Below are 22,221 nucleotides of genomic sequence, written 5' to 3'. Positions count from 1 at the left end.
TATATTTTTTTATTTTTTTACTCAGTTTTATAAATGTTTATTTTGTCCAATTATTAATTTAGAATTCTACAAAAAATCAATAATTAGATAATTAAAAAAATAGATAACTAAATGTGAAAAATTGAAGTTGACTTTCTGTATAAAATTTTTCTTAATAATAGGAACATGGAAAATTTGAATTCTCTTCAGGTAGATATGTATATAAAATGCTTCGATAAGTATCAAGTTTCATGATGGACAATTTTTTTAATAATCTTGTTGATAAATCATAGTATCTAAAACAATGTAAGTACAATTATGAAAGTGAGGTGAAAATCAACATGGACAATGATTTTTTGTACGCATTTAAAAAAGAAAATTACTCCAATCTCAATTAAACATAAGGAACGAAGAAAACTACTCCAATCTCAATTAAACGTAAGGAACGAACTAAAGAAACCTCCTAGATTCTACAAAATAACTACCAACAAACATGTATTACTCTTGGTCGATTTCCCTGTTTTTTTGACGCAATTCCCTTCAAGTAGAACACATAAGCATTGCCCTGACTGAGACATCAAAATTTAAACATCATGTAGACCAGTGACTGGTATATGAGTTCAGATAGACACATATACAAAGGCCATTGAATAACAACAGTTTTAGTCGAGTCATTATGTATACAAATAACAAAAATCATAATTCAGCCCAGTTCAAAAGCATTTTGAATTTTTATTTTCCTTTAAAGTTTCATTGATAGATTACCTTAAAGGAATGATTTATGGATTATGCATAGGAACCTAATGGAACCATCACATGTATGTAACTTTTGCAACATACTCTGTATACAACAATGCATTCAAGCAATTTTTGCTTAGAACATAAGAGAACAGTCCTCACAAAGCAAATCAAGACAATGCTCTTTTACGTAGCCGTAATCGCTGTAAGGTCCTTTTTGCACTTTGCCTTCAATTATTCTCTAGCTGTGACAACATGACAAAACCTTATTCAACTCTAATTTATTCAATGTTGAATTCAAAATTAGACATAGGTCTCCTTACTAAAACTTTAAGGCCTACCAATTCCCAAAGTAGTTTCTATAATCATAGATATTGATATTTCTACTCCACATTGTAAGAACCCTACGAAAAATGCAAGTCATTTCATGTTGGGTAAAGGACACCCCACATTTTATGATTCAAAGAAGTACCTACGAATGTCAATAGCTCAATATAGTTGGTTCGAGAGAGAGAAGGGGAAATAAAACGGCTATACCTTCTTGTTGAACTAAGCAGCTCAAATTGAAACATCGTTAGCAGCACCAGTGTCTGGTTTTCCCAGGTTAGATGCAGCTTCCAAGAAGCGCCTCAGATGTTTATCATCCAAATGTAGGGCTCGGCATCGGGCCGGGCAGGCCAGGCCCGACTTTTTTAAGCCCAGACCCGGTTAGATCTTCGGGCCTCGACCGGGCTCGGGCTCGGGCTCGGGCCGGGCCAAAGTGGGAATATGAGGCCCAGGACCGGCCCGGGACCATAAAGTTAGGGCTTCAGGCTCGGGGCTTGACTTTTTTTTGACTTTTTTTTAAAAAAATAAATATTACTTACAATTGATTAATGTCATAATTGTACTTTAATTTTTATACAATTGAACAATATTTTATAGAGAGTGAAATATATACGTATTATATACACATACATTGCAATAATATATATATATATATATATACACACATATATTATATATTATATATACATATATATTTATATGTATGCATATATATATCACATATATATATATATGTATATATATATATATATACATATGCAGACAGTGCATGCACTGTCTGTGTATGTGTGTGTATATATATATATATAAAATGTCGGGCTTGGGTCGGGATCGGGCCGGGCCAAAATTGACCCGAGGTATAGGGCTTCGGGCAGGGGCCTGGGTTGGTTGTTGTGAAATTATTCGCAAGCGGACAAATCGCACAAGTAATAAAGAATGAGTAGAGTATCGTTCCCACGAGGATATTTTGGCAATTTCAATTTAAAGTCGATTCAAATAATTATTACACTAATTGCCAATGCGAATTGTTGATTATAGTTTATGCAATGCTAACAAGTAATTAAAAGATGACTAAGTAAGTAACAATTTTAACAATCAACCAACCACAAATAACAATTTAGTTTCCAAGAAAGTTAAGCACTAGGGTTCCTAATTTCACCACCTCTCATCCAATTGAACTCCATTGATTCATTAACTCTCAATTCTCAGATTAGTTGTTGACAATCAATTTCCCACTCTATTCAATGTTCTATTCCTAGATACATCGAATGTGTTTTCAATATAAATCCGGGTTATTCCTAACACTCGGATTAGTACATTGTAAACTCATTAAGATCAATGGAAATCACTTAACAATTGCATAAGTCATAAACCTATATTTCTATGGTTCATTCAACTTATGTTTTCTATGGATTCTTGCAACCTTAGGCCTATCCTTCCGGTCTCAACCCAAGCTAAAAATCATTCAAATGGTGATCAAGCATTTGAAAGCAATAAGTATATCCATAGAAAATCAACAATAATAAGAGAGATTAAAGACTAACAATCAAGTTCATTCAACATTCAAAGAGGGGTTCCATTAGGACCCCTAGTTAGAGGATTAGTTCCTCATAATCACGAAATACAACTTGAAATCCATACTAGCAGTCATTTAATACAAGAAATGAGAAGAAATTAGATGAAACCCCTGAAATTCCAGTTTGAGCTCCCAAGGGCTGCCGTCCAAGCTTGAGAGAATTTCTCCAAAGTTCCAACCCCTCTCAAAACCTAGCAACTTATCCCTTTTATACTCCCCACAACCCAGAGTCGTTTATCTCACACTTCTATGTCGTTTTGAGCTGGCCTTCCCTGACTTTAGGTTAATTTCGGACAATTAAATGCCTCAAAAATCGTGAGATTGCTCTGGCCGATCGATCGGATGAATTCCCGATCGATCGGATCTTCTCACTGTCTCATTTCTGATTCGGTGGATTCCGATCGATCGGGCATAAATCCGATCGATCGGATTTCTTCAATGTCTCCACTTCTTGGTCCTTTCTCCCCAATTTGCTCATTTTCTTCCAAGATTGCCCTTACACCTGAATTACAAAATTAAACACTTTTTAGGCAGAATTAATCCAAAACAACTCTAAAACAATGCAAGATTTCATGTAAATTGATGCACAATTATATGCATATAATTGGCATATCAAACACTCCCACACTTAATCTTTGCTCGTCCTCGAGTAACTCTAGAGTCAAGAAGAAAAGGAATTTTAAAACTTCCCCCCAAATCTCAGGATTGAAAGTAGCTCAAAGCCACAAGAGTGTCATCAACAAAATTGTAGCTCAATAATCTTTATAAAATGTCAAGTGGCCTTAGGATCATAATTCAAACTCCAGCAGAAAACACAGCACATTACAAAGTTCTTAGCTTCAACTTCAAGCCTCACAGATATTCACTCGCAAGCAAAATCGCGCTGAAGTGGCTAAGTGTTTCTCTCAAGTGCATGTGGGCAGAATATTGTAAACAAGAAATCAGAATTCCCACATGCGATAATGCAATGAAAGCTTAAGAAACAATTGAAATGATCTCATGAATAGATGTCACTTAACCAAGCAATTGACCAACATCCTTATTCACCAACTTGTGTTCAAACCCAAAGCATTCTCAAAATCAAGTGAGACTTTTAAAGCTTGTAATGTAGGGTAAAGGCTAGATGAGAAGGGCAAAGGGTATAGAATTTTGAATTAGTGGAGGATCATTATACAAAGAAATGTCATTCAAATTTTTCTCCATACTTCACTATCTTTCCATTCTTCCATCATTCCCTTTCCTTCACAATCAATTCACATTCACAATCAATTCACAAATATAGAGTCACATGCAATTGCAATTGGTTTTTTTTTTTTTTTAAAGACTCAAATTGCATTCTCCTGTTTCTTCTTTTCTATCAGTCAATACCCCCCCCACACTTCTTCCAAAAGAAACTACAACATCCATCCACACTCCCTTGATGACCAAAATAAATTCAGCATATATCATCCCAATTTTTCATTTAACATAAATAATTCTTTCTCCACAATAAGAAGCAGGGAAATTGGTTATGAATAAAAGGTCAGTGTTTGGCTTCAAAAAGGGTGCAATGGATAGCATGTATAAAATATGATGAAAGGAAAAAAAAAGTATTTATAGATCCAAAAATGGCCTAACTCTCATCTTTCAAGAACACTATTGAATTTCCCACATGAAAGTGATTTGGATGTAATGTCATGTAATGAGTACTTAGCAAGCAACCGAGATGAAGAATAATGAGATCAAGCAAATATTATAGTGAGCGGAATAAAAACAATAGAGTTGATTTATATCACTCATTGAGAAACGAATGGCTCAAAAACTCACATTTGTTCAAGTCTCCACAATTTGCTAAATAATGGATGTGCACTACCAAAAAGTTTTCAATTTGATCCTTTGGCCACAAGTTTTTGAAAAGCAACAATATCAACTTTCTAAGCCACAATTCATCAATTCATCTCCAATGCAATGAACACATCAATAGTAAGCATCATAGAGGGGAAAAGCAACACTAAAAGTTTCCAAAGAAAAAGTTACACTACCATAAAATTCAAAGGTTCTAAAAGAGAAGAAAAACACAATAAAAGGACTAACATAATCTAATAAAAGTTTTCCCTTCCCACCCCCACACTGGATGTGAACATTGTCCTCAGTGTTTCAAACTATGACTACACAGTAGGGAAGAGAGGAACAAAACAACCTGGGCGATCTCAGAAGAAACGACGCCTGGATGGAAAAGAAACAGTGGATGGCCCAGCAGAAGCAGGTGCAGGAGCAGCTGGCGCGGAAGAAGACTGCATGGACAGCTGGCGTAAAAGAGCAACCATCTCCGACTGCTGAGCACGAATAGCAGCCAGCTGGTCACGTGTCTCTATCTGAAACATCTCAATGGCCTCTAACCGCTCCTCAGTAGAGCGAACATGTGATGGATCAGCCGGACTAGACGGGGGACTGGAATCAGCCGGATCAACAGCTGGAGGGAGATGACCAGTACGCAGATTCCAGTCGGCTGGGGAGAGCTCAGAAAGAAAAGGAGCAGCATCGCCGGTGGCTGGTAGCTGGTGGCCCAAATGGCCGAGCAAACGAGTGATCAACCGGGGAAAGAACAACTGCATCTTCTTCCCCTCACGCACCTCCGTGGTGCATTGCAGCATGGCGCGCACAAAATAATAGCCAATATCAAACCAGCACTCCTGATGCGCGTCTCTCAAATTTATGTCCATGGGGCCATAAATTTTTCTTCATCATACTGTCAATAACCCATAGGCGGGAGGGGATGGAGCCTCTCGTGGCAGCATGCCTATTTCGCTGACGTACCGTCGGATCGGGAACTAAAGTGTGGAACATGGTAGTGTGATCCACCTCGAGAATATTGGTTAAAGGCATTTGATTTCGATTTGAAATATTCCCAGTACGTTGACATTCATCACAAGCAAGAACAAATTAGTGGGCGTCTTTAAACAAAGTAGGCCAATAAAAACCGGATTGCAAGACGTTAGCTGCCGTTTTGTTACCGCCAAAATGACCACCACATGGAAATGAGTGGCAATGCTTCAAGATACTAATCATTTCTTCCTCCGGAACACACCGACGAATAATTTGATCCACACATTGCTTCCATAAGAAAGGCTCCTCCCAGTAATAAAACCGAACAAGATGGAGGAATCTCTTCCTTTGAGAGTGAGATAAATCCGGAGGAAGGATCTCCTTGGCCAAATAATTTACAAAATCAGCATACCAAGGAGTTGTAGAAGAGTGAATAGCAAACAATTGTTCATCTGGAAATGTTTCTTTGATAGGAATGGTGGCTTCTTCACGCCCCTCCAATATTCTAGACAAGTGATCCGCCACCACATTCTCGGATCTCTTTTTATCTCGAATTTCCAAGTCAAATTCTTGTAATAGAAGAATCCATCGAATCAACCTTGGCTTGGCTTCCTTCTTCATTAATAAATAGCGCAAGGCTGCATGATCAGTATAGTACCCGATTTTCGTCCGGCTAAAATACAAAAAAATACAAAAATGAGAAAAAACACAAAAATGCAAAAAAACACATTTGTTGTACCTATAAGCCCATAAATATTCTCTTTCTTGGATTCTTAAGCCCACAAATACTCATATCTTAGCCCAATTCATACCAACCTATGTTCAACATTTGTTGGCCCATTTCATGAAGAGCTAATTTGCTTGTGTCCACTACCATCTTGACCAATGTCTTGATTATCATTTGAAAGCCCACCACATGATTTGTCAAACCCATTACTATTTCCACCTATACATATATACACATATATGTATATCTCTCTTGACATCATTCCATGCATCACCATCATTTTAGTGCAAATTGATGTGCAACCCCACTTAAATTCAATGGTGGTGACTCCATTTACATTCAATGGTGGTGAATCCATCATTTTAGTGCAAATTCAATGGTGGTGACTCCATTTACATTCAATGGTGGTGAATCCACTTACTTAGTGCAAATTGGTTATTCAATGGTGGTGACTCCACTTAGGTTGCCATGGTTGGTCATTCAATGGATGGGTAGCTCCTAATTTCCTATAAATAGAGAGCTAAGATAGAGAGCTAGGGGGGAGAGCTAAAGGAGGAGAGCAAGATAGAGAGCTAGGGGAGAGAGCTAAAGGAGGAGAGCAAGATAGAGAGCTAGGGGAGAGAGCTAAAGGAGGAGAGCAAGATAGAGAGCTAGGGGAGAGAGCTAAGGGAAGAGAGCAAAAATAGAGAGCTAGGGGGGAGAAAAAGAAAAAGAGAGAAAGAAAAGGGGACCCCGGTTGCGACAACCAGTGTATACAATGACTTTAGAGCCAATCAAGTATGATCGGAACTTGTCAGGAGCAAAAACAACCGCCAAAAGTTCTTTCTCCGTTGTTGTGTAATTGAGTTGAGCATCATTTAGAGTACGGCTAGCATAGTAAATAACATACAGAATTTTATTCTTCCTTTGACCGAGAACCGCTCCCATAGCATAGTCACTAGCATCACACATGAGCTCAAATGGAATGTGCCAATCCGGAGAAGTGATAATAGGGGCTGTAGTAAGCCTTTCCTTGAGAGTGGTATAGGCTTCCAAGCACTCCTTTGTAAAATAAAACTTAACATCTTTCAACAATAATTCACACAAAGGCTTTGTGATTTTTGAAAAATCCTTGATGAAACGCCTATAGAAGCCCGCATGCCCCAAGAAACGTCTCACCTCCTTAACCGAAGTTGGGGGAGGGAGTTTCTCAATAAGTTCAATCTTAGCTCTATCCACTTCAATCCCCTTTTGAGAAATTCGATGCCCTAAGACTATCCCTTCTTGCACCATGAAATGACATTTCTCCCAATTGAGCACTAAGTTAGTCTCTTCACATCTTTGGAGCACCATAGATAAATTTTTCAAACAAGAGTCAAATGATGAGCCAAAAACAGAAAAATCATCCATGAATACCTCAATTGTGTGCTCCACCATATCACTGAAAATACTCATCATACACCGTTGAAAGGTGGCCGGCGCATTACATAAGCCGAAAGGCATCCTTTTATAAGCAAAAGTGCCAAAAGGACAAGTAAAAGTGGTCTTTTCTTGGTCTTCCGGAGCAATGGGGATTTGATTGTACCCCGAATAACCATCCAATAAGCAATAATAAGAGTATCCCGCAAGCCTTTCTAGCATTTGATCAATAAAGGGTAAAGGAAAGTGATCCTTCCTAGTGGCATTGTTGAGCTTCCTATAATCAATGCAAACTCACCAACCGGTAGTAGTCCGAGTGGGAATCAATTCATTCTTCTCATTCTTCACCACCGTGATTCCACCCTTTTTGGGAACTACTTGCACCGGACTTACCCAAGAACTATTTGAAATAGGGTAAATAATTCCTGCATCAAGAAGTTTTAAAATTTCAGCTTTTACTACATCTTTCATATTGGGATTTAGTCGGCGTTGATGTTCCACCGAAGACTTGTAATCCTCCTCCATTAGAATACGATGCATACACATAGTGGGGCTGATTCCCCGAATATCTGCTATTGTCCACCCCAAAGCCATTTTGTGCTCCCTCAATACTCTTAAAAGTTTGTCCTCTTCTTCCGTATTCAACTTCGAAGAGATAATAACCGGCAAGGTAGTAGAATTCCCCAAGTAAGCATACCGAAGATGAGATGGAAGAGGTTTCAAAGTAAGTGTTGGAGCTTCTATAATACTTGGTTGTGGCCTTGAAGACAAGACACCAAGCGGTTCAAATCGCTGGAATCTTCTTGGTTTAGCCTCTTGCATCGATTCTAACCAATTCATAAACTCCACCATTTCATCATCACCATATTCGAGAGCATCTCTATTCACCAAACAAGACTCAAGAGGGTCTTAGCAAGAATTTATGGAATAAGTATGAGCCAAGATATGGTCCACCGAGTCTACGCAAAAACAAGATTCCTCGTCATTCGGGTACTTGGTAGTGTCAAACACTTTGAACGTGACTTCTTCATCCGCAATTCTCAATACCAAAGTACCTTTTTCCACATCAATAAGAGTCCTCCCCGTACGTAAGAAAGGTCTCCCCAAAATAATTGGAGTATTAGAATCTTCCTCCATATCAAGAATTACAAAATCCACCGGAAAAACCAATTTGTCTACTTTGACAAGAACATCCTCAATGATACCCCGAGGATGTTTAATAGATCGATCCGCCATGATAAGAGACATTGTAGTGGGGCTGATTTCATGCAAGCCAATGAGCTTGGCTATCGATAGTGGCATTAAATTGATACTAGCTCCCAAATCACATAGTGTCCTTTCAATCACTGTACTGCCAATAGTGCAAGGAATAGTGAAACTTCCTGGATCTTTCTTCTTAATTGGAAGCTTTTGCTGCACTATTGCACTACACTCCTCCGTCAACTGGACACTCCCATAATCCTTCAACCTCCGCTTCTTAGAAAGAATCTCCTTCATAAACTTGGCATAGCTGGGCATCTGCTCCAAAGCTTCTGCAAAAGGTATGTTTATCTGCAATTTCTTGAACACATCAAGAAATTTTGAGAATTGAGAATCCTTCTTGGTGTTTTTCAACCTTTGTGGAAAAGGAATTGGAAGTACATATGCTTTAACTGGAGGTGCTGGCAATGAACTATCAGGCCAATCCAATTCAACTGCATACCGGGATTGCACATCCTTGCTTTTCTGCATATTTTCAACACTTTCATTTTGGTCTGCAGTGGTCCGATCGATCGGAATTGTGCCCGATCGATCGGATTTTTCTCCTATCTCATTTTCAACTTCAGCTCGAATAGAGCTTTCCGCTTTTTCAGCATCGAGATCAGCAGCAGTTTTCACTAGATTCCCATTCCGTAAGGTAATAGCATAACAATGATCTTTACCTTTCGGATTCACTTCCGTTTGGCTAGGGAGTTCCCCTTTTTCTCTTGATGATAGAGCATTAGCTAGCTGCCCCACTTGTATTTCAAGATTTCTAATGGATGCCCCTTGATTCTGAATCAGTGATGCTTGAGTTTGTAATGCAGAATCAGTCGTGCTAATGAAATTGTTGGTGTTGTTGGCTAATGCCTCCATACTTCCGGCCATTTTAGCAAACATTTCATCGATATCCCTCCTTTTCTCTTGTGGCTGAATTTGTTGAGGGGGGGGTTTTGCACATTTTTATTGTTGCTCCAAGAGAAGTTTGGATGATTCCGAAACCCCGGATTATAGAAGTTTGAGTATGGATCATTTCTAGGCCGACTGTAATATCCACCTCCAATAGCATTAACTTGCTCACCTTGAGACGAAGATGCATTAGTGATCAAGCATTCTCCGGTTTGATGGTTAGTACTACAACAATAATCACAAGACATAAGAGAATGTGCGCTTTGCATAGCATGTACTACTTGAGCTTGATTTAGTGTCGATGCCTCAATCTTCTTTGCCATTATAGCCAAAGTAGACATAACTTCATCATCTCTAAAACTTCCTCCTTGCTTTGGATTCCCCCTTTCCGAAGACCAAGAGTTAGTGGTTTTGGCCACTTTTTTCAGTAATTCTCTAGCCTCCTCTTGATTCTTGGTCATGAATGAACCTCCCGCAACTGCATTAATAGTCTCCTTAGTATGCATGCTCAACCCATTATAAAAAGCTTGGTACACTACCCATTCCGGGAGGCCATGATTTGGACAACTTCGAATAATTCCTTTAAAGCGTTCCCAAGTCTCATAAAATGATTCAAAATCCTTTTGGGCAAAAGACATGATATCCGCCCTAATTAGCACCGCCTTGCTTAGAGGAAAGAATTTCGTCAAGAATTGCTCCGCCATCTCATCCCAAGTGGTGATAGAGTTGGGAGGCAATAACATCAACCATCCCTTAGCCTTGTCCCTCAAAGAAAATGGGAATAACCTCAACAAGATAGCATCCTTAGAAGCTCCGTTAATCCCAAAAGTAGTGCACACATACAAGAAAGAGCGAAGATGAATATTGGGCTCTTCATTAGGAAGACCATAGAAAACCACTGAATTAGAGATAATGTTGATGATAGCCGGCTTGATCTCAAAATTAGTAGCATTGATAGGGGGATAGCGGATGCTTGAAGGATTTGTGTCCCAAGTAGGCCTAGCACAATCCTCGAGAGAGCGAGGATCAAATTGCCTAGGAGGACCTTCAACCTCATCATCACCATGTCTTACATTAACACCTCCACTATTACCATTGCCACCATTCACATTTACAGCTCCACCAAGATCACCAACATTCCCCCTTCCTTGATTGTCCCCAAAGCCTTCCATTTGATTATTAATAAGCTCTCGTCTAAGATTGTGAAGAGTCCTTTCAATCTCCAAATCAATAGCAATTAATTCTGGATTAGAAGAACGTGTTCCCAAGCTCATACAAGAGGAAAGAATTTCTGCAGAAAATTAAAAACCAAATTAGCACAAAAATTACCTAAATTGACACAAAAATAAAATTTGCCTCAATCCCCGGCAACGGCGCCAAAAACTTGTTGTGAAATTATTCGCAAGCGGACAAATCGCACAAGTAATAAAGAATGAGTAGAGTATCGTTCCCACGAGGATATTTTGGCAATTTCAATTTAAAGTCGATTCAAATAATTATTACACTAATTGGCAATGCGAATTGTTGATTATAGTTTATGCAATGCTAACAAGTAATTAAAAGATGTCTAAGTAAGTAACAATTTTAACAACCAACCAACCACAAGTAACAATTTAGTTTCCAAGAAAGTTAAGCACTAGGATTCCTAATTTCACCACCTCTCATCCAATTGAACTCCATTGATTCATTAACTCTCAATTCTCAAATTAGTTGTTGACAATCAATTTCCCACTCTATTCAATGTTCTATTCCTAGATACATCGAATGTGTTTTCAATATAAATCCGGGTTATTCCTAACACTCAGATTAGTACATTGTAAACCCATTAAAATCAATGGAAATCACTTAACAATTGCATAAGTCATAAACATATATTTCTATGGTTCATTCAACTTATGTTTTCTATGGATTCTTGCAACCTTAGGCCTATCCTTCCGGTCTCAACCCAAGCTAAAAATCATTCAAATGGTGATCAAGCATTTGAAAGCAATAAGTATATCCATAGAAAATCAACAATAATAAAAGAGATTAAAGACTAACAATCAAGTTCATTCAACATTCAAAGAGGGGTTCCATTAGGACCCATAGTTAGAGGATTAGTTCCTCATAATCACGAAATACAACTTGAAATCCATACTAGCAGTCATTTAATACAAGAAATGAGAAGAACTTAGATGAAACCCCTGAAATTCCAGCTTGAGCTCCCAAGGGCTGCCGTCCAAGCTTGAGAGAATTTCTCCAAAGTTCCAACCCCCCTCAAAACCTAGCAACTTATCCCTTTTATACTCCCCACAACCCAGAGTCGTTTATCTCACACTTCTATGTCGTTTTGAGCTGGCCTTCCTTGACTTTAGGTTAATTTCGGACAATTAAATGCCTCAAAAATCGCGAGATTGCTCTGGCCGATCGATCGGATGAATTCCCGATCGATCGGATTTTCTCACTGTCTCATTTCTGATTCGGTGGATTCCGATCGATCGGGCATAAATCCGATCGATCGGATTTCTTCAATATCTCCACTTCTTGGTCCTTTCTCCCCAATTTGCTCATTTTCTTCCAAGATTGCCCTTACACCTGAATTACAAAATTAAACACTTTTTAGGCAGAATTAATCCAAAACAACTCTAAAACAATGCAAGATTTCATGTAAATTGATGCACAATTATATGCATATAATTGGCATATCACTGGTCCAAAAAATGGAGCCCAGGCCCGCCCAATGGGTCGGGCCGGGCTGCCCAGGCCCGGTCTACTTTGGCCTACGGGCCCGGGCCGGGCCTAGGCCCAAATGGTGAGCCCTATCCAAATGTGACTACTCAAAAGTAAAACAAAAATCCTTATTAAAAATTCAAGAACAAAAGCATATTAGCAAAGGAGGAACGGAACTCACATAGGGGCAAGACTTGTACACTTTTCACTTAGAAATGCATTCCTCTGTATCCCATTGACCCCTGACGAATTTCTTCGAATAGCACCTTCAGTTGTATAACACTCGAAGCATTTAGACCTAAAAAATTTGGTATAGGATATGCATATAAAAGATGGCCATATTAGTTAGCCAAAACTTACCACGATATAGTAGATGAATCTCTTTGATTCATCATCATGTCTGAATGCCTCAAACAGAAACCAAAAATGCACAATGCCAACGGTAATAATATAATTACCACTCGTATTTATAGATTCATGCATGCTCCCTCTCACTTCAAGAAAACCAAATATTTTGTTTGCATATTTTCAGAATTCATATAGATCTTCCACTGCATCCTTTAAACCCAGAAGTTCACAGCAAAGCTTTCTGATTACCTGCATGAATACCCATGCTTGCCATTGAGAAAAAAAAAGCAAAACTCACATTTTCATAAAAGTTAACTTAGAGAATATCCATGTTATTCACCAAACAAATTGGATGTATATGCATCCAGAACTCTCTTTCCAATAATTCTAAGAGAATTGGAATTAAAACTGATTAATTCAAATAACAGATGATAACATGTATTTTGAGCAGCTGTCCAGACACTCCTCATAATTTCACATAATTCTCCTATGCTACCAAAAAAATTAAATATGAAAAGGGTCTTAAAAATCAGAGCATATCAGCTGGAAAATATTTTTCTTGTCAATCAATATGAACCAAAGTTCAGAATTATAAAATAATATTTCTTATTTATCGTGTTTGAAAGTAAATATCCAAATTATGATTATTTAATAAATTATTGTAGCAAAAAAAGACATGAATGCTGAGCACATAACTATTTTAGGAAAAATGGTAAAATAACACAAAAAGCAAGAGATTAACTCATTAAAATCAAAATAGAATAAGGAATATGCACCCAGCCATTTTAAAATAGATCAATCCAGACATAAAAATCGGGAAATAAGAGGTGAAACCTCACGTATTACCTTCGCCGCAACCATGGAAGCCTTGACTTTAGCATTCGCGAACCTCCCTAACAATCAACAACAAAAATAAAGAAAAACCATAAAATCTAAATTCAACTACGTATCTTCTACTCATTCAAGAGATTGGCATGGATCCAATGACACCAAGCTGCTTCAATGATTAGTTAAGCCATCAGCATAAAACCAATGAGAGAACATATCAGTACAACTTAAAACATTGAAAAAGGGGAATCAAAAGGTGTGTCACAAACCTATTTGGTTTTATCTTGAATGTTAATGATTTTGCTATCCCAACTACTGAGGTGCGATCTCATGAAGTCGTCAATTTTTATGAAAAACGTGGTATCTGATCATAGTGGGGCTAGTGAGTGCAAACAATGCCACTCTCATGTACTCGTGACTTGTGAGTGGAGCCATGAGTTGCTGGCTTGCTGCAATGTTGCATTTTTCCAAACTATCAAGCATGCATTTTGGGTACCCAGGGACCAAGACCTTTTGGTTCCTTCATTAAAATGTATCTATTGAGATCTGGATCCGTTGAAACCATAGTAGGAGACAACAATATATGGAACTTGAAGAAACTCCCATACCTGATATTTCAAGAAAACAAACAAAGACAACCCAACTAAACATAACAAAAACAGAGTACCCCCAGTAAGGACAATGAGTTCAACAAACAATCAAATATCAATCACACCTCTCTCTCTGGTTTTTCATAAACATATCATTATGCCTAGCCTTCTTAGTAACTTGCATATAAGAAGTTTGTGGTGTATCTGGCGCATTCCATTAATAACATTGACCTGAAAAGTTCCATCAAATAAGGAACCTCATTGGAAATAAGAAACGGGGCAAAGGGAACCCTTGAAATTAACATGCAATTTATTCACAATAACCAACAAAGACTGAAGAAGAACCAACATAATAAAGTTTAGCAGAGAAGGTGATACTGCACAAACAAAGTTAGTGGCACTTGCAATACTCTTTTGAAAAGAGAACAAAGAGGTAATTATTATTGACATAGAACAAAGAGTTAATTATTAAATACATTGTTTACACTCCGTTTTACCAATTGTTCAATTTAAACATTTTACCAATTGTTCATTTTTTTTATCAGGTTGATTGCGTTATATTCAGTCTTCAAATGAATCATTGGCTACATACTTTGATATGAGTCTCCAAATTCACTCTTTTAGTCCGTGTGATTAACTCATACAAAAAATGCAGTCCAAGTTATTGTTTGTTTCCAAATGGCTCTTTAAGTGTCATACTATGTGTATGGGAGACTGGGAGAGAGTGTGTGTAGCTCTCAAGTTTATATTTAACTGGCTACACAGTTTTGTGTTGTTAAATGAGTTTGACAAAAAAAAGTGAATTTAGAATAATATCTAAAAAAAATTATACAACACAATGAGAACTAAGTGTTTCATGGTATAGCTGTCCCAGGAACGAGTGGAGAGATTCTGCTCTCAATTTCGCATGGTCAAATTCCAATCTTGAATGTGAAGGAAAACCCTCTTCACCTATGAAGAGGAGGAAAAAAGGTACAATTAAACAAACAAAAATTTAATTTGTTAGGGGAAATGATAATTTGATTATGCGAGAGATATCAACACTCACATGGTGATTGAGATACCGCTGTGTTTCCTACTACATAACAGAAAAAAAACGAAAATGTAGTTTTTTAGGAGAAACGAAAATTTGATCATGTGAGAGAAATCGAGACTCACACGGGGACTGAGATACTGTTGCGTTTCATACTGCATCACACAAAAAAACCATCAAGAAATTAATCCCTGAAAATAGAAGAAATTAATGCATCACGGGAATAAACAAATTAATCTGGACATTTAGAACAGTAAAAACCTCACCAGGATTGTCCGTCCACGGAAAATACAGATGAATTCATCATAAGAGAACAGTAGATCATCATAAGAAAAACGTAAACCATAAGCTAACAAACCCAAGAAATTAAAGCATCACATACCTAGTCGAAAGGGGAAAAAATAAATTAACCTCAGAGATAGCGTTGTATTTACCTAAAACCTTACAAATTCAATGGACTATTGAAATATGTGTAGAAATCTGTAGAGAAATTTAGATTTAGAAATCAAACCTGGAAATTTTCCATTGAGAGGTGAGAGAAACCAACGTATCAATTCAAGAAAATCCAACCTAGCAATTCAAGAAAATCCCCAAAGTTTCCCAACGTAGCCAACAATCGGTGGAACACGAAACGGACGAAATCATGGGGGAAAAACAAAGAGAACCATAGAGGGGCATCAACAACTAAACTCAAATGTAGGGAAGTAGTAGAAAAGGACGAAATCGTGGGAACGCAAAGCAACAACCTGTGGAACACGAAACGGACGGAATCGTGAGCTTTTACATTATTTTTTTTATTGCCTCAGGTCATGCTTTCTCAGAGAAACAGTGAGTCTGTGTGAGTGATTGAAAATAGGGATAAGAAAGAATAGAGAGTCCACGTAGGCACAAACTCAGTCTTTTAGCAAAACAGATGTCAAAATATTAAAAGAGTCTCTGCTTTATTAAAAGAGTCTCTGCTTTATATATAAGTATATATCAGTATAGATAGATATAGATTTGGGTTGGACAAAATTTTTGGTTTAACCAGTACTTTTTAAGTTTGAGTATGCTATTATATTTGTGCTGAACAAAAATTGACACCAAACCAGTCGAACACTCTTATGTGTTGTAATGGGCTGCTCGATCAACAACTTCTCTGTGATCTGGTTATCCTAACCCTGAAAACAAAGACGATTGGGACGACTATAGACACTCCGACGATCAATTAAGTGTTCAAAAATATCACTAACCCAATAATCACAAATAAGTGCTCAAATTTTACCTTGAATATCTTTCATCCTTTTATAATGAGTGAATTTAATGTCCGTCCATCCATTCGGTTCGGCTGATCAATTGGGATAGCCAAATCAGTTATCTGATTTTTTGGCCGATCATGGCCAAATATCATGGGGTAATTGATCATGGTATGGTCAGTGTCCTAAAATGACCATTCAGACCTTGCCATGTGTTCCATTCAATTTATCCCTCGCATTTGCCCCCCAAAGATCTGTGCAACCTGTTAGGATGGCCTTGAGACAAGAGGTTCATTACTTTGATTGCGTCGCTTCAAGTTATGCGCGGTCATTGGGACTCTGCTTATTATCTTCAGGTAACCTTGTTGGATCAAGACTTAATATCTAAGTCAACATTGTGTTTTTGATGATTATATATGATAGTATGCAAAATATGTGTGAGCATGCTTGATTTGAACATATTCTAAAATGCTAGAAAAAGTGCTTAAATGGTTGTTTGTCAAACTACATGTTGATTGTTTAATCTTAATTGTGGTCATATATGTGCAATATATCTTGTCTAAATGATTCATGTGTTAAATATTTGTGCTTAAATGTTTACATGTGTCAAGTTAATGACCTTTAAGTGCTAATATGCTAAGTGCTGAAACTATACCCTCATGTATGTCTAATGTTGATCTCGAACAAGAATTGAATGAAATTGAGTGCATTAGAATCATATTTAAACATGAGTTTGAAATCTGTCCAGAAATTAGTTTGCGCACGCATTGTTTCAAATGGCATATCTTACTCATATGAATTTCAATGGATTTGATTCTTGAACTGAAATGTAGGTAAGACATTATGGAACATTTCATATTGGTAGTTCTTAAACAAATTATAATTTCTTCCTGGTAAATTATGTGCTTGTAGTTTCTATGTTTGTGCAGATAGGAAATTATGATGTGAGCTTTCATTTCTAAATTGAGTGACCGTATGAGCGAATTCTGATATGAAAATTTGCATGGATATTAATCGTGACTTAAATTGATCTATCATTTATAAATTAGAACTTTCTCGGTTGATATTAATTATGATTAACATAAGTGTTTTCAATGAAACTCTTTTGAGTTTACATACAAATTAGAGAATTTCACCTCTCATTTCTTTGTAGGATAAATCATGTGAACATCATATGAAGCATTGTGAACTAGTTTGGAGAGTATGTGACTCACGGCAACCCAAGAACAAGAATGAGCTTGGAGCTCTAGGATGTTAGGAAAATATTCCTATGGTTTGACTAACTATCCACTAAGGAGAACTAATTGAGCTGAATTGAATTAAGCCTTATGGCCATTGTCCTGGACAGATATTATTGTAAAATATAATTTGATTGTTCTGTTCTCAGATTGATCAATTGCAGGTGTATCAAAGATGAGAAGAATAAGAAGATGGACAAGAAGAAGAAGGATGAGTAGAGAAAGTAGAAGAACCATTGCTCATATTATTTACTCTAGTTCACAAAGACACAAAATGAAGAATATGTAGTAGACCAATATACAACGGAAACAAAAAACTACGGTCATATGATTTGACTTGACTCGTTGAAAATAAAGAATACATTCAAAAGAGTGAGTTTAGAACCCACTAAAGGAAAAACCAACTCAAAGTAGGCCCATATGATATTGAAACTTGGACCAACTCATGGTAGGCCCAATTAAGTGTTATAAGCCAAAATGACAAAGCCCAAATGCCAGCCCAAATGCACCCAACTTAGGGCAGTCACAGATTAGATCCAACTTCACGAGAGGTGGAGCATTGAGACCATCAGAGTGAAGAAGACCGGAGATGAGGACGGTTTAACAGATATGAGACAAAAATTCATCTTTTATCTGTGGAAGAGTGTGCATAAGTATGTACTAATGTATGGTTGCATTGCTTCCACTTCTGATATAGATATATATTCTCCAAAAAATAAATTTGAAGGTCCCTACGATGAAACCCATCAACGAAATAATATGGGATATCTTAAAGTCTGAGCTGGATTTTAGATTGAAAGAATCATCAAATATATTAGCTACCTAGGATTTTAGATTGAAGAAAATTTGGTAACGGAGAAAAGTGCTCCCAACTTGAGTAGGAAGTAGGAATATAATAAGCAGGAGCAGAAGTCGTCCTGTACATAGGAATCGATGATGTGTAGTGGTGAAATATATTTACAGCAACAGTAACCCTAGGGATGGAAGTCGATCAAGCAGCTGAAGTAAAAGCTTTAGTGAAATGACTGGTTATGCCAGCAAGAATATTAGCGAAGGAGATTGAACCAGATGGACTAGAGTATGCCATGGCTCGATATCAATCAAAACAAATGAATTGTAAATTTGTAATCTAGTTCGGATACCATGAAAATATCAATATTTCATTTACAGTAGTCTCATGTCTGATGTTTGTTCCTTCTTTTAATGATTACAAGGTAATTTACTAAAAAAATTTATTTATTAACAAACATTGTTGTTTGAAAAATTGTATCTCTAATAATGCTCGTACCCTTCATTATAATTTGTCATATAAATGTTATAAGAAAATGTCAACACAAAAAGATGCAAAGCAAACATCAACTGCATATTTGAAAGCATGTGTTAGTGATCCCCATGGCCCATGGGCGGAACCATGCCTACCCATGTGTAGTTGGCCCCACCTTAAACAAAAATTCCCTAGATGCTAGGCAATTATTGCTAGCTAGTGGCGGACCCATATTGAGGTGCATTGGTGGACTAAAGAATTGAAATTATCGGGCCCACAAAAATGATGCGGGGTCCTGCCCCCGAGAATTTTTTGTTGGGGTTCTGTTTTTTGAAAGTGCGATTACAGCTCCCCAATTGCAAGAATCTCATTCATAATTTAAATTAAGCAAAAATTCTATTCAAAAACACAAGAATTACCGCAAGAATCTCATCATACCTCTCCCCCATTGCAGCTCCTTGTGTCCTCCCAACTCCCAAGTTGCCAAGACACGGGACCATTAATTCACAACAATAATAATATCAAATTGACAAATTGTATAGCACATATTCAATAAGACAAAATTGTGGAAAACAAGTGAATCAACCATAGCTAATGCAAATTGATTTCAATAAGACAACATCGAACAAGAATATAACAATATCAAATTGACAAACTGTATAGCACTCATTCATTATATAACAAGTCAAAATCAAAGATTCAAAGCCTCAAAGCGACAAAGCCACAATTCAAAGAACACTAAGTCACTAACACACAATTAGAAGAAACCAATAAAAACAAGAATAGATGAATACCTTGTTACAAATCGTCAGTTGATTTCGATCTCGAGCAGCAAATCTTAGGGATTTGTCATTTGTCGTCGACTTGGTTGGGGAGGCAGGTAGTTGGATTGGAGTGTTGGACGATAGATCGAGAATGAAGGTTTTGATTTTTGGGATTTGTCTATTTGGGTTGAATGAGAATTTGGCTAGGTCTTATTTTTTTGCTGGGTCAAAGTTGGTTAATGGGCTAGATGTGTGGAATGGGGCCTTATTTTTTTTTATCGGGGGCCGTAGTGTTAAATTGTTAAGAATAAAGGGTGTACTTAGTGAAAAAAATTTCAACTGACTGGGGGTCCGTACCCCAGTGACATTGCAGTGGGTCCGCCAATGAGATGGGTGGATGCACTTGCATCCATTGACGTTTTCAAAATCCCATTAGTGTATATACAATAAGACATATATACCCCTATTAAATTTCAATTTTTCACCCTTTGGATTTTTTAAAATTGCAATTAAGGGTTAAAACTCTCATATCTCTTTCATGTGATTGGTGCTCTTCTATTTTATACCCATTTTTTATATTCAATGTTTAGTCTTTCACTCACACAGGCATCTGTAAACCAGTGTGAGTATGTAAAAAACATAGTCTATCGTACAGTTCTTATAAATTAAGTGGTTAGCTTTGGAATCTCTAACAAATATGTATATTAAATCCAATTTCTTTTATAATACTGTATATAAGTTTAGTTACAAGGGTCCCCAACCAAAATATTTCAGGCCCCTAATCCATCCAGTTCAACTAGTTTAGAACAATTGTGATAAATAAAGATATAATTTTTTATTGCTTGAAGCTGCTATTACGTATTAGTGATTATCTTAATGCCATATAAATAACCAAAAAAAAAATTCAAGGGCAACAATCTCGCTACTTAGTTGTGCCCTTGGTGAGTTCAAATTCTGGGTACGCCATTGATGCTAACTGTCCCCGCATCCCAACACTCCCTAATATCTGATGCTGGTTCGCCTCTAGTGATTAGGGGCGAATCTGTAATAGAATGACTGTAGGGCTGGCATTAGTGAAATTTTGAATTTTTATTTTATATTAACCTTTAGGTATCAACCCAAACAAAAAAATAATTAGCCCCCCATGAAAATTAATCAGCCCCCCACTAAAAATTTATTAGACCCATTCTATGTATAGATTTGTCCTGTACTTGCTTGCACAGAATGACAGAACACTCCTCCTTATTCAATTTCTTACCTCAGTGATAATTAGGACTTGTGCTTGACTTGCGCAAATGCTCTTTCTCTTCTTTTCCATTTCTATACTCCACTTTCTGCCTTTGTCGCTGGCACTTAGAGTGTGTTTGGATTGAGAGATTTGGAGGGAAGGGAAGAGAAGGGAGGGGAGGGGGAGAGAAGGGAAGGGAGGGGAAGGGGGACTATTTTTCTCTCCCATGTTTGGATAGATAAAAAAAAGAAAGAAAGAAGATTTGTTTAATTTACTAATTTATCCTTATTTTTATGTTAAAATATTATGTACAAGGGTAAAATAGATATTTAACTTACAAATGACTTAATTAGTAATCTTTTCCCTCCAAATGACTCCATTTTGGAGAGAAAGAATTTTAACAAATATTTAATGAAATCTTCCTCCCAAATCCTCTCAAATCCCTCCCCTTAATTTTTAATAAACTATCCAAACAAGGGAATTGGAAGGAAACTCTATTTCTCTTCCTTTCCCTTCTCTCCAAATCCCTCAATCCAAACACACTCTTAAAGTGAGAGTGATTCCACCAATATCTTTGATTAATACAGATGTTCTTCTCTTGAAATTTCTTTAATTATTTTGATGGATTACCCGTTCGTTGACAGCTTTTCTAATACAGGTCCTTTTTTTTCTTGAAGTTCCCTTTGATTTGGGCAAAAATGTATTTTTCGTCTCTCAATTATGAGACGAATTTTATTTTCATCCCTAAATTTTTTTCTCTCGTTTAATCCCTCAACTATTAAAAATATAATTTTCATCCTTTAAGTGAGATTGGGGTAGAAAAATGCTTGCGTGGCATCTATGTGGCACACCGAAGAAATCTGATTAGACGAATAATAGGATGCTATGTTGGATTTTTCCGTCGTCGAATTTATTCGAGGGATAAACATGGTACTTTTCCATAATTGGGGATGAAAAATGAGAAAAAAAAAAACTAAGGGATGCAAATGAAATCCGATCGATAGTTGAGGAAGGAAAATACCTTTTTACCCTTTTATTAGTGCATTTGTCCGTTTCTTAAGATGTTGAATTTGTTGGGCCATGTGACTATAGATGTTGAACTGTCCCTTTCCTTAATTATTACAGGCGCACAAATTCATATCGTTGTAGTGGCCTAGTGGGTATCTAAAATTAATTTTATATTCATATCTTATAAATAATCCATAAAAATTCTTTCAAATTGTTTTTATTTGTACATATGTCAGCTTTTTATTTGTGCCCGACGGCATACCCACCTATCAGAGATA

General features: G+C 37.0%; 1 long non-coding RNA gene across 7 annotated transcripts; it reads right to left on the bottom strand.

Moving 5' to 3' along the window:
- Window positions 1-343: 343 nt before the first annotated feature.
- Window positions 344-16,027, bottom strand: LOC119986474. Of its 7 annotated transcripts, none has more exons than XR_005465280.1 (6): window positions 15,953-16,027; window positions 15,473-15,776; window positions 13,602-15,361; window positions 12,768-13,004; window positions 12,589-12,673; window positions 344-962 (listed from the first exon to the last, which is right to left on the bottom strand). It is a non-coding gene; the product is annotated as an uncharacterized LOC119986474 (long non-coding RNA). The 7 variants fall into 7 exon arrangements; XR_005465314.1 differs by having other exon boundaries at window positions 15,718-15,776; window positions 15,953-16,013; XR_005465287.1 differs by lacking the exon at window positions 15,953-16,027 and having other exon boundaries at window positions 13,602-14,191; window positions 14,299-15,361; window positions 15,473-15,940.
- Window positions 16,028-22,221: the final 6,194 nt, after the last annotated feature.

This window comes from Tripterygium wilfordii, chromosome 1, assembly GCF_013401445.1.
Source record: "Tripterygium wilfordii isolate XIE 37 chromosome 1, ASM1340144v1, whole genome shotgun sequence".
NCBI lineage: Eukaryota > Viridiplantae > Streptophyta > Magnoliopsida > Celastrales > Celastraceae > Tripterygium > Tripterygium wilfordii.
The sequence above is the reverse complement of the archived record's forward strand: the minus strand, read 5'-3'. Positions and strand labels throughout refer to the sequence as shown.